Here is an 11630-nt window from a genome sequence, read left to right on the forward strand (position 1 = left end):
GACAGGTATTTCTTTTTCCCTCCCTGCATAGACAAGGGAATTTTTCCAATCTGCATAATAGGATGTGCAGTATCATCACCAGTCTCCACAAATCCTGGTTTTTCCATTTTCCTTGCATCCTCCATCCATTCTGCATGACCTGTCATGTGGTTTGATGCACCTGAGTCAACATACCATACATCATTGCTTTCTTCTGCACTTGTCATAGAATTGTTCATGTGCTGCACCATGAACAAATGCTCATTTCTGTCATCACCCTGTCTACTAGAAGATGCATAATTCCCTTGTTGCAGTTTTCCATTCATGATGTCATTCTGCTTTTTATAGCAGTCTTTAGCCATATGACCCATTTTACCACAGTAGTAGCATTCAACATTACTGTTTGCATTTTGGCCTCTTTGCCATCCACCACGACCTCTTTGGCCCCCTGCCTCTAGAGTTACCACGTCCTCCTCCATAGGACTGGTTTTCTTGAGTTTGCTGCATATTCTGATTTCTGCCACGGCCTCCAAATCGGCCTCCTCTACCTCTGCCTCTACCTCTTCCAGCATTTGAGTAGAAGACGGCTTCTTTTGAAGTTCCTCCTGAAGAAGATGCACCACCATTTCTCTGTTCCTCAGAAATTAGAAGAGCAATCAACTCCTCAAAATCAGGAAATCTTTCACGAACTGAAATGGATGTCCGAAACTGTGCATAATCCTTTCCTAGACCATTCAAGGTCACGGAAACTAAATCATCATCTTCCACTGGCGACCCAATGGAAGCAAGTGCATCTGCAATCTTCTTCACCTTCATGTGGTAGTCGTTGATGCTCATACTTTCTCTTTGCACATTATGCAACTCTTGCTTGAGCTGCATTTTCCTGGCTTGCGTATTTGTGCTATACATTTTTGACAAAGTATCCCATGCCTCCTTTGGCGTACTTGCATCCTGAATATGCACAATCATAGAGTCTGAAATACTGATAGACAGCCAATACATAACTTTCCTGGCTCTCTCATGCCATGTTTTAAATGCCTGCATTTGTTGTTGATTGGAAACATCAGGAAGAACTGGTTCTTCTTCATTTCCTGCAACAAATTCCCAATATCCTTTTCCCATAAGGAAATTCGTCATTCTAAACTTCCATGCCTGGAAGTTGTTCTTGTCAAGCTTTTCAGTGACAATCTGTGAAAGAGAATCAGACGCCATTACAGAATACTGCAAGAAATTCTGTCACTGCAAAAAACACAGCTTCACCCTCACAAGGGCAAATCTGCAAAACTGGCGAAAGTGGTATTTGACCACACAGTCACTTCCTAGTGACGATTTTGCATAAACAGGAACCAAGGATGATTCTGAAACTCCCAATATCTCTGCGCACAAGCATACGATGCAATTTCTACAGTAACTTTTCACCGACCTGTAGAACAGTGGTCGCACAGCATAAAACTGAGCCTTTTCTTGAGTGCGTGCAGAAAACTTCCGTCTGCAAAACAGGCCCCGAAATGGCCTCAAATCAAAAAAACAAGGTTCACCGCGAAGGGCGTCTCAACCTGAGACAATGCACTCCTGCAATTTCCGGCTGTGCTACCTGCAGAGATCTGCTCCCAAAACAGGAAATGAAAGCAACACTGCTCCTCTTACCAGACCACCGCGAGCTTGGCTTGCTTTCTTGAGCTCCTTACCACGAACAAGGCTCTGATACCATGTCAAGATTGTGGGAGAGAAGGAAGGAGTCTCGCTTGAAGCTTTCTTGCTTGCACAATGGGGGAAGACACACAAGGGTGGAGGCTGAAAACAGTTTTCCTCTTCTTAGTTGTGTAAGCCAAAAGAACTCAAGTACAAAGAAATAGAAGAACCCTATATATGGGTCTCAAACCAAACTCAACTAACTAAGGTGGCATACTAACTGAGCCACGAACTAGAGTAGATAAGGATAGCTATCATGTAGCTATTATTCATGGGCGGTGTACCAACCGCGTCTGCAACTGACAAGTCGGTGACATAAATATACAACGGTCACCCTGGCGTATCACGAGTGGAGCTCGATATCTCAACAGCATGGACCCTACTAGGCCAACCAGAGCTCACACCGACTAGTGCAACTCTTAGCCCTTATGGGGGACATCCACAAGCACTCATAGGGAAGTGCAAAATCCTTGCGACAATTGAAACAGAAAGCTTGCCTATCCTATTTCATATTCCTCCAAATAGTGCTAGCTGCGGGAAAGAAACCCTCCTAGGAAGACCCTTCAAAAGGACGACCAAGTGTGAGGTCGACTATGTAGCACAGAGGATACACCTGACACTACTGGGTGTGAGGATGGTCACAACCTTTAGCAAGGGTGACCTCATTGAACCTGGAGGGAAAGGCAAGGAAGGTGCTAAAATAACAGTCAAGCCTGCTAATGAGTGCAAGGACTTGTTGGAAGAGTTGATACAATCACAGGTCGAACAACGAGAACCAACGAGTGAGGCCATGCCTGAACCAAGAAGGTCAAGAGACAATGCCAAGGATGGGCTTTGGACTTACAAATATCGTAGAAGACCCCAAAAGAAGCCCAAGCCTTATAGACGCAGGCATCGATGGAGGGTTAGCACAATGCCGCTGTCGTATTGCTGCGCATTCAAAGTGTGTAAACCACCCAGAAGTTGTGCATGGGATTTGGTACTTTGTACATACTTAGTTGTTGTGATAACATTTATTTTATGCGTATAAGTATAGTAGCGGGGAGTTGGAGACAAAAGTGGCGAATATGATGAGATGCTTTCAGCCTATGTTGAGCAAGGTTGAGTGGAAAGCACAACTGATGCTGGTGAACATGTTAGGACTTTGTCTTCTCCTTCTCCTGCTACATCAAAAATACATAATGAAAACCACATCCAGGAGTTGGAAAGAAGGAGGCTAAGCATTGAAATGTGCTATGAGAAGCATGGAGTTATCACTGTTACAGTGTGTGCTTGTTTTGGGTTACACTGTTTTGTTTACATGGGCGCCAAAGATATGGAACGACAGGTTCTTAAAGTATTCAGAATGAGACTTTTTGGAGTTGAGGTACGTGCTGTCCGGTTTGGTACAGGTACGTTGAAAGATGTGGCATCAGAAGCAATAAGATACTTGGTTACAAATGAAGAGACTACACATTATATTTTAAGGTCCGTAATTGGATCTCACCCTTATCCAATGCTGGTGAGAGATTTTCATGCCATTATTGGCAAAGAGACTAGACGAAAGTGTCGTGCTAATGAGGGATTTAAAAAAAAAGCTAAGAAGGGAGGGAAAAGAGGAGCGTGTGACGAAAAGGAAGGAAGGGGCAATGCTAATTCTGGGAGAAAGGGGGAGAATTCGAATGGACGAAGGGAGGAATCTGAAGATGGAGGAGGCATAATCGATGACGGGAGAGGAAAAGAAAAGAAAGTCCTATCTCAGAACGACACTCGCCTGCTCCTGAGGACTTTTGTCATCACAAGGTGTGCTAGACATGGAGTTTTGGGGGGCGATCTCCATTCCTGTGATCGGGGAGACTGCTGGAATGATGGAGAGGGAGCCGAAGTGCTTTTCTTTTCAAAAGAAAAGAGAGCTGGTGGGCGCATTCGTTCAGAGCTCTCTCTCTCTCTCTCTCTGCCTGTGTCTGTGTGTGCAGTTTTGAGCGAGGATGCCTGAGGACATTGGGGCAGTGCCATCCGATTGGCAAGCCATGGTGAAGGAGTTGGACATGAATGCTAATGTGTGCAATGCAGCACAAATGCCGACCGTGTGTGTGACTGGAGCTGGTGGATTCATAGCTTCTTGGCTTGTCAAGCGCCTGCTTGAGAAAGGCTATGTCGTCAGAGGGACTGTCCGAAATCCGGATGATCAAAAAAAATGCTCATCTTAAGAAGCTGGAAGGAGCTGCAGAACGATTGACGCTAGTCAAAGCCGACTTATTGGATTTTGACAACCTTTGCTCAGTCATCAAAGGATGTGACTGTGTCTTCCATCTGGCTTCTCCTGTTACTGATGACCCGATGCAGATGGTTGATCCGGCTGTCAAAGGCATAATCCATGTTTTGGATGTAGCTGCTCAAGCTAGGGTAAAGCGCGTCATTTTCACCTCATCCATAGGTGCCGTGTACATGGACCCCAACAGGGATCCAAGTGTTGTGGTTGATGAGAACTGTTGGAGCAACCTTGACTTCTGCAAAGACACACGGAACTGGTACTGCTATGGGAAGACTGTTGCTGAACAAGCAGCTTAGAAACATGCCAAGGAAGTGAATGTAGACCTGGTAGTCCTGATTCCTTCCCTAGTTCTTAGGCCCTTACTACAATCCGAAGTGAATGCCAGCACTGCTCATCTCCTCAAATACTTGACAGGCTCAGCAAAAAGCTATGCCAATTTGGTGCAAGCGTATGTTGATGTGAGAGATGTTGCAGATGTTTGCATCCTCCTCTTTGAAAGTCCTTCTGCAAATGGGCGTTACCTTTGTGCTGAAAGTGTGGTGCACAGAGGGGACGTGTGTGACTTGCTTGCAGATCACCCTAAACTGCATTAAAACCTAAGGAAAAGTGGAAATTGAAATAAAATATAAGGATCTTTGGTTACCAAGGAGAGGATTACTTGTTGAAAAACCAAAACTGTTCATGACAGCATATAAAGAACATGGGTTTGCTCAGTTTCTTTGTTGTAACTCTACGATTATGACAAGCAATATAGTGATCTTTGACATCAAAAATTTGAGTTCTTCTTGTTAGACTCTTCCATTGCTGTACCTTGAACCCCGTGTTCTGCAGCTCTTGCACGATCTCTATGACATTTCTGGTGAACCCGACGTGAAAGTGCTGCGTCATCAGCAAGATGGGAGACTCGCAAGAAGAGATGACAGATGATAATGTCATGAAGAACCTGTTTCAGTCATTTACCATGTATATGCAGCAGCAAGCTCATGCAAAACGTGACAGTGATGCTATGGATGCTTTGAAAGCTGTCCAACAGGAGATGAAGCAGTTTAATGGCCAGCAAGTGTCAACTTACCTGCATTTGTATGAAGAAAAGATGAAGTTTTTTGGGGTTTCTCAAGATGTTTGGAGCCGCTACTTCTTGCGGATCGTGGTGCGCGCTCTTGAAGGTCGAATTGCAGAAATTCAAGAGGCACATGCAGGTTGGGCTGAATTTAAAAAGGCATTAAAAGATGAATATTTCCTGGAGGATACAGGTCTTATGAATCGCAGGAATTTTTTAGCATGGGTTTCTATGCCTAATAAGGGACTTTCTGTTACCGCTCTTCTGCGAGAGTTTGAAAGCCATTATGATCAGTTGGATGGGACTGAACAGCAAGCTTTGGAGATGCAGAAAGTGGAGTTATTTTTGCAAGCTGCAGATGCTGATTTACAGGAAAAATTGGATGATCTTTTGGAAGTTCAAGCTACTGATTCAGGTTTAAAGACTGAGTGGAGACATGTCATTGATGCTGTGAATGCTCTTGTCAAGAAGCAGCGCAGGAGAGTCAGATTGCATCGAAACACAGGATCAGTTCCTGAAAAATCCTTGGAGACTTCTTCTTCTACCCCTGCTACTTCTTTGCCTAAGCTTACTCCTCCTGTTATGAATCCACCAGTTCCTGCTGCTCCACTGCCCTTATCTGTAGATGATGTTATTAAAGGCTTGGCGGATTTGACGATTGAAGCAGTCAAAGCTGAAGTTGGTAAGTTAAAGGAGCAACTTATGTCAGTACCTGCTGTAGCACCAGCTCCAGTGACTGCTTTTCCAGCTGGTCAAAGAAAAGGGCGACGATGTATTTGGTGTGATAGTACAGAGCACCAACACTGCAGAGATTGTGATGCTTTTCAGGAAGCACGTAAGAAGAATGTAGTGTTTTGGGGACAAGATGGGAAGATATGGCTGACAGAGACTGGTGCTCCTCTTGACACGAACTTTGATAAGGGAGGTATGAAGAAGCTTGTTGATGATATGGCTGCGCGATCAGCTTATGTGAGTGTTAGAGGAGATGCTTCAGCTTTTGGAGTCCAGCTTGAGCAGAAATCTGATGGAGACTCTGCTTTATGGTCTTCTGCCTTGGAGATAGCGAGAAGAGGGAAAGTTCAAACTTCTACTATGACTTGTGTGGGCTCTAGCATCCGAGGAGAAACAGGATGGGATTCTCCTGTTGACAGGTATTCTATTTTTGCTTATATTGCTAAAACGCAGGGTTTAGATGCCATGGTTGAAGAGAAGAGAAGAAGAGATGAGGAGGGTCCTAGCTCCTCCAAAAAGACTAGAGGGGGTGACTTTGTTTCACCACCTGTTACAGCTCCACCTATGTCAAATTCTCCAGCTCAAACAGGTTCTGATCAACCAATGGGAGACAAGCAGAAAGAAAAGAAGCAACCAAAAAAAGAGCCAGGATTCAAGCTCTTGTCAGACCTTGAAATGCAAACGGATATGAGTAAGATTTTTCATGAAAGAATTTTGAATAGTGAAGTCACTTTTACTGTTGGAGAGGCTCTTGGGATTGCTAGAAGAGAAATACAGGATCAGATGCAGGATCTTTTGCGGAGGAAACGACATGCGATGGAAGGACCTGCTTTACAGGGATTGTGGCATGGAGCTCTTGGAAAAGAGCATGATGATGCAGTGATGGTTGAGAATGCTTCTGTTAATCCGCAATCGGAGAAAATAGTGCAGCCTATGCAGTATGAAGATGATGAGACCCCTATTCTTATTCCTCGCAGCCATTTTTCACGAAGTCATTGGGCTAGAGCAACCACTGAGACAGTGGTAAGGATTGGAGAGAAACAAATTCCCTTGATTGCTTTAGTTGATCATGGTTCTGAAATTAATCTTATTGCTCGAGGTGTTTATGAGAGTGGCAAGTGGCCTATGGATGCAGAGCATGGCTGGCGCATGAGAGCCGCCAATAATACTTCTGGTGATATGTATGCTGCTTGTCCGAGTATCAGAATTTCTATTGGTAATGTTGAAGAGGATTATCATTGCTTTGTTCAGGATTCATGTTCTTATCCGATTATTCTTGGACAGCCTTTCATTACAGAAGCAAGAATGGAAACAAAAGTGATGGATGACGGATCAGCTTATGCGCGGATACGCAGTAAAGATGGTATGCGAGCTGTTCAGTTTATGACTGTTGGGGTAAATCATCCGAGAAACAGGGACTCCTTGCGTAAGGCACCACTACCTGCGAAGGAGTTGGATTTTCATTAGGTACCGCTGTCTTGCGAGACGCCAGTGGTACGGAGCAGAGAAAAGAGGAGATCTCGCCTCCTGGCAGCCAGTCTTTCTCCAATAACTTTGTTGGGTTTACTTGAGATAGTTCAGTAAGTTATCAGAAAATTTCAGATTTGCCTAGAGCTGCCAGGCAGTACATTGGTCGTAAGGAGAAAGAGTTGAAGAATGCAGGTATCTTGCAAGCAGAAGAGCATGTGGATGGATTGTATGAAGGGATGTCTTATGCAGATACATTGTTTGAGATAAGAGCAATGCTGAAAACTGATGTATGCAAGGGTTCAAAGATCATACCTGTGCAAACCTTGGATATGTTTCAGGAAATTTCTGGTTTTATGCTGCAAACAGAGTTAGAGGCTGAGAAAACTCAGCAAACTGAATTTATGGCTGATCTTGATCAGCTAATAGAATTGCAGAGGGCTGAATTCATTCAGCCAACAGAGTTGAAAGCAGAAAAATTTCTGCATACAGAGTTTCAGGATGCATCTATGCAGTCCATAGAGCCGAGGGCTGAATTCATTCAGCCAACAGAGTTGAATGCAGAAAAATTTCTGCATACAGAGTTTCAGACTGCACCCATGCAGTCCATAGAGCTAAAGGCTGAAATTTTTCAGCCAACAGAGTTGAAAGATGCTGAAAATTTGCAGAAATTGCAGCAAAGGAAAGAGTGCTTGAATGATGCCAAGGTTGACACAAAATATAAAACAGTTGATAAGAAGGTTAAGCCGGTTGCAGGTCCCCTTCCTTCTGATAGTGATGAGCAGATTGAAAAAGCTATGAAGCAGCCTATGTTGAGGGATCCTGCAAATATTGGACATAAGTTTACAGCTAAAACTCTTGCACAATTGAAGATTGGAAATGAAGATTTTTTGCTTCCAGTGGAAAAAGAATGTTTTAGAGAGATGCTTGGACGTCATGGTAAGGCATTTGCTTTCTTTCCACATGAAATTGGCTGCATTAGTCCCGAATTGGTTGCACCTATGGTCATCTTCACTGTTCCTCATGTACCATGGAATATACGCCCTATACCTGTGCCTAAAGCACACTTGCTAAAGCTGATAGAGTTGCTGAATGAGAAGATTAAAATGGGGATTTTGGAACCCTCTTCTGCACCCTATTCTAACAGGTGGTTTACTGTACCAAAGAAGAATGGTACTTTGAGATTTATTCAGGATATGCAGCCCGTGAACAAAGTGACAATCAGGAATGTGGGAACAGGTCCAGTTGTGGATGAATTTGCTGAGGCTTTTGCAGGACGAGCCATCTATTCACTAGGTGACTTGTATTCAGGTTATGATCAGTTTCAGCTTGCCTTGGAAAGCAGGGATATTACTACTATGCGGGCACCTATTGGTCTTGTGAGGATGTGTACCTTGCCTCAAGGTGCTACAAACTCAGTTGCTCATATGATGAATGCTATGCATAGAGTTCTTCGAGACTATATTCCGCAGTTTACCATGCCTTTTCTAGATGATGTGCCTATTAAGGGTTGTGCAGAAGAAGAAAAGAATGAAAGTCTTGATTTGCGTGGATGTAGACAGTTTGTGGCTGATCACTTGAATGCTTGTGAACAAATATTGACACGATTAGAGGAGGTAAATTTGATACTTTCAGGGCTAAAATCTGTTTTTGCTGCTAATGAAGTCATCATAGTTGGGCATATGGTTGGATACTATGGCAGAAAGCCTTCTCCTACAAAGGTGGATGCCATAAACAGGATTGCAGAGTATTGCTCAACTACTTCAGAGGTGTGGAGATTTGTGGGAGCTTGTGTATTTTACATGATTAGGATTCCTCATTTTGCTCATATTGCAGATGTTCTCTATCAGCTGTTTCGAAAGGGGCAGAAATTTCATTGGGATGATGAAGCTGATGGAGAAACAGGTTTACTAGAATCAGAAGATGGACTTGACCTGTTTGTGGAGTTGAATGATCCTGGATAGTTGGCACATCCGGAGGATGCGCAGGTTTAGAGGGGGTGGATGTCGTATTGCTGCGCATTCGAAGTGTGTAAACCACCCAGAAGTTGTGCATGGGATTTGGTACTTTGTACATACTTAGTTGTTGTGATAACATTTATTTTATGCGTATAAGTATAGTAGGGAGGAGTTGGAGACAAAAGTGGCAAATATGATGAGATGCTTTCAGCCTATGTTGAGCAAAGTTGAGTGGAAAGCACAACTGATGCTGGTGAACATGTTAGGACTTTGTCTTCTCCTTCTCCTGCTACATCAAAAATACATAATGAAAACCACATCCAGGAGTTGGAAAGAAGGAGGCTAAGCATTGAAATGTGCTATGAGAAGCATGGAGTTATCACTGTTACAGTGTGTGCTTGTTTTGGGTTACACTGTGTTGTTTACATGGGCGCCAAAGATATGGAACGACAGGTTCTTAAAGTATTCAGAATGAGACTTTTTGGAGTTGAGGTACGTGCTGTCCGGTTTGGTACAGGTACGTTGAAAGATGTGGCATCAGAAGCAATAAGATACTTGGTTACAAATGAAGAGACTACACATTATATTTTAAGGTCCGTAATTGGATCTCACCCTTATCCAATGCTGGTGAGAGATTTTCATGCCATTATTGGCAAAGAGACTAGACGAAAGTGTCGTGCTAATGAGGGATTTAAAAAAAAAGCTAAGAAGGGAGGGAAAAGAGGAGCGTGTGACGAAAAGGAAGGAAGGGGCAATGCTAATTCTGGGAGAAAGGGGGAGAATTCGAATGGACGAAGGGAGGAATCTGAAGATGGAGGAGGCATAATCGATGACGGGAGAGGAAAAGAAAAGAAAGTCCTATCTCAGAACGACACTCGCCTGCTCCTGAGGACTTTTGTCATCACAAGGTGTGCTAGACATGGAGTTTTGGGGGGCGATCTCCATTCCTGTGATCGGGGAGACTGCTGGAATGATGGAGAGGGAGCCGAAGTGCTTTTCTTTTCAAAAGAAAAGAGAGCTGGTGGGCGCATTCGTTCAGAGCTCTCTCTCTCTCTCTCTGCCTGTGTCTGTGTGTGCAGTTTTGAGCGAGGATGCCTGAGGACATTGGGGCAGTGCCATCCGATTGGCAAGCCATGGTGAAGGAGTTGGACATGAATGCTAATGTGTGCAATGCAGCACAAATGCCGACCGTGTGTGTGACTGGAGCTGGTGGATTCATAGCTTCTTGGCTTGTCAAGCGCCTGCTTGAGAAAGGCTATGTCGTCAGAGGGACTGTCCGAAATCCGGATGATCAAAAAAAATGCTCATCTTAAGAAGCTGGAAGGAGCTGCAGAACGATTGACGCTAGTCAAAGCCGACTTATTGGATTTTGACAGCCTTTGCTCAGTCATCAAAGGATGTGACTGTGTCTTCCATCTGGCTTCTCCTGTTACTGATGACCCGGTGCAGATGGTTGATCCGGCTGTCAAAGGCATAATCCATGTTTTGGATGTAGCTGCTCAAGCTGGGGTAAAGCGCGTCATTTTCACCTCATCCATAGGTGCCGTGTACATGGACCCCAACAGGGATCCAAGTGTTGTGGTTGATGAGAACTGTTGGAGCAACCTTGACTTCTGCAAAGACACACGGAACTGGTACTGCTATGGGAAGACTGTTGCTGAACAAGCAGCTTAGAAACATGCCAAGGAAGTGAATGTAGACTTGGTAGTCCTGATTCCTTCCCTAGTTCTTAGGCCCTTACTACAATCCGAAGTGAATGCCAGCACTGCTCATCTCCTCAAATACTTGACAGGCTCAGCAAAAAGCTATGCCAATTTGGTGCAAGCGTATGTTGATGTGAGAGATGTTGCAGATGTTTGCATCCTCCTCTTTGAAAGTCCTTCTGCAAATGGGCGTTACCTTTGTGCTGAAAGTGTGGTGCACAGAGGGGACGTGTGTGACTTGCTTGCAGATCACCCTAAACTGCATTAAAACCTAAGGAAAAGTGGAAATTGAAATAAAATATAAGGATCTTTGGTTACCAAGGAGAGGATCACTTGTTGAAAAACCAAAACTGTTCATGACAGCATATAAAGAACATGGGTTTGCTCAGTTTCTTTGTTGTAACTCTACGATTATGACAAGCAATATAGTGATCTTTGACATAAAAAATTTGAGTTCTTCTTGTTAGACTCTTCCATTGCTGTACCTTGAACCCCGTGTTCTGCAGCTCTTGCACGATCTCTACGACACCGCGATGGATATCCAAAGCGTTGCTACGTGCTCAAGGGTACTACGCAGGTAACCAATGGATTTGGGTACCAGAATCCCCTGCTAAACCGCCTCTATCAACTGAAGGCCAGAGTGCATCAAAAGCAATGAAGCATAGGAGGAAATCTAAGAGAAAATCTAGGTCTCGAGGCAAGAAACCAGACATGATTGTTCAAAAGAAAGAGCCTCAGCCTAGCATGCTAAATAGACAGATGTCATATGCAGCCGTTGAGCATGC

The 11630-nt window shown here is 44.0% G+C and overlaps 2 pseudogenes; both read left to right on the forward strand.

The window, feature by feature from the left end:
- Nucleotides 1-3530: 3530 nt before the first annotated feature.
- On the forward strand, nucleotides 3531-4518 carry LOC148018795 (cinnamoyl-CoA reductase 1 pseudogene; annotated as a pseudogene).
- A 5609-nt stretch (nucleotides 4519-10127) lies between these two features.
- LOC148018796 (cinnamoyl-CoA reductase 1 pseudogene) lies at nucleotides 10128-11113 on the forward strand (annotated as a pseudogene).
- The last annotated feature ends 517 nt before the right edge of the window (nucleotides 11114-11630 follow it).

The sequence above is a fragment of the Lygodium microphyllum genome, chromosome 20, assembly GCF_053477565.2.
Source record: "Lygodium microphyllum isolate KBCC chromosome 20, Lygodium_microphyllum_v1.1.10, whole genome shotgun sequence".
NCBI lineage: Eukaryota > Viridiplantae > Streptophyta > Polypodiopsida > Schizaeales > Lygodiaceae > Lygodium > Lygodium microphyllum.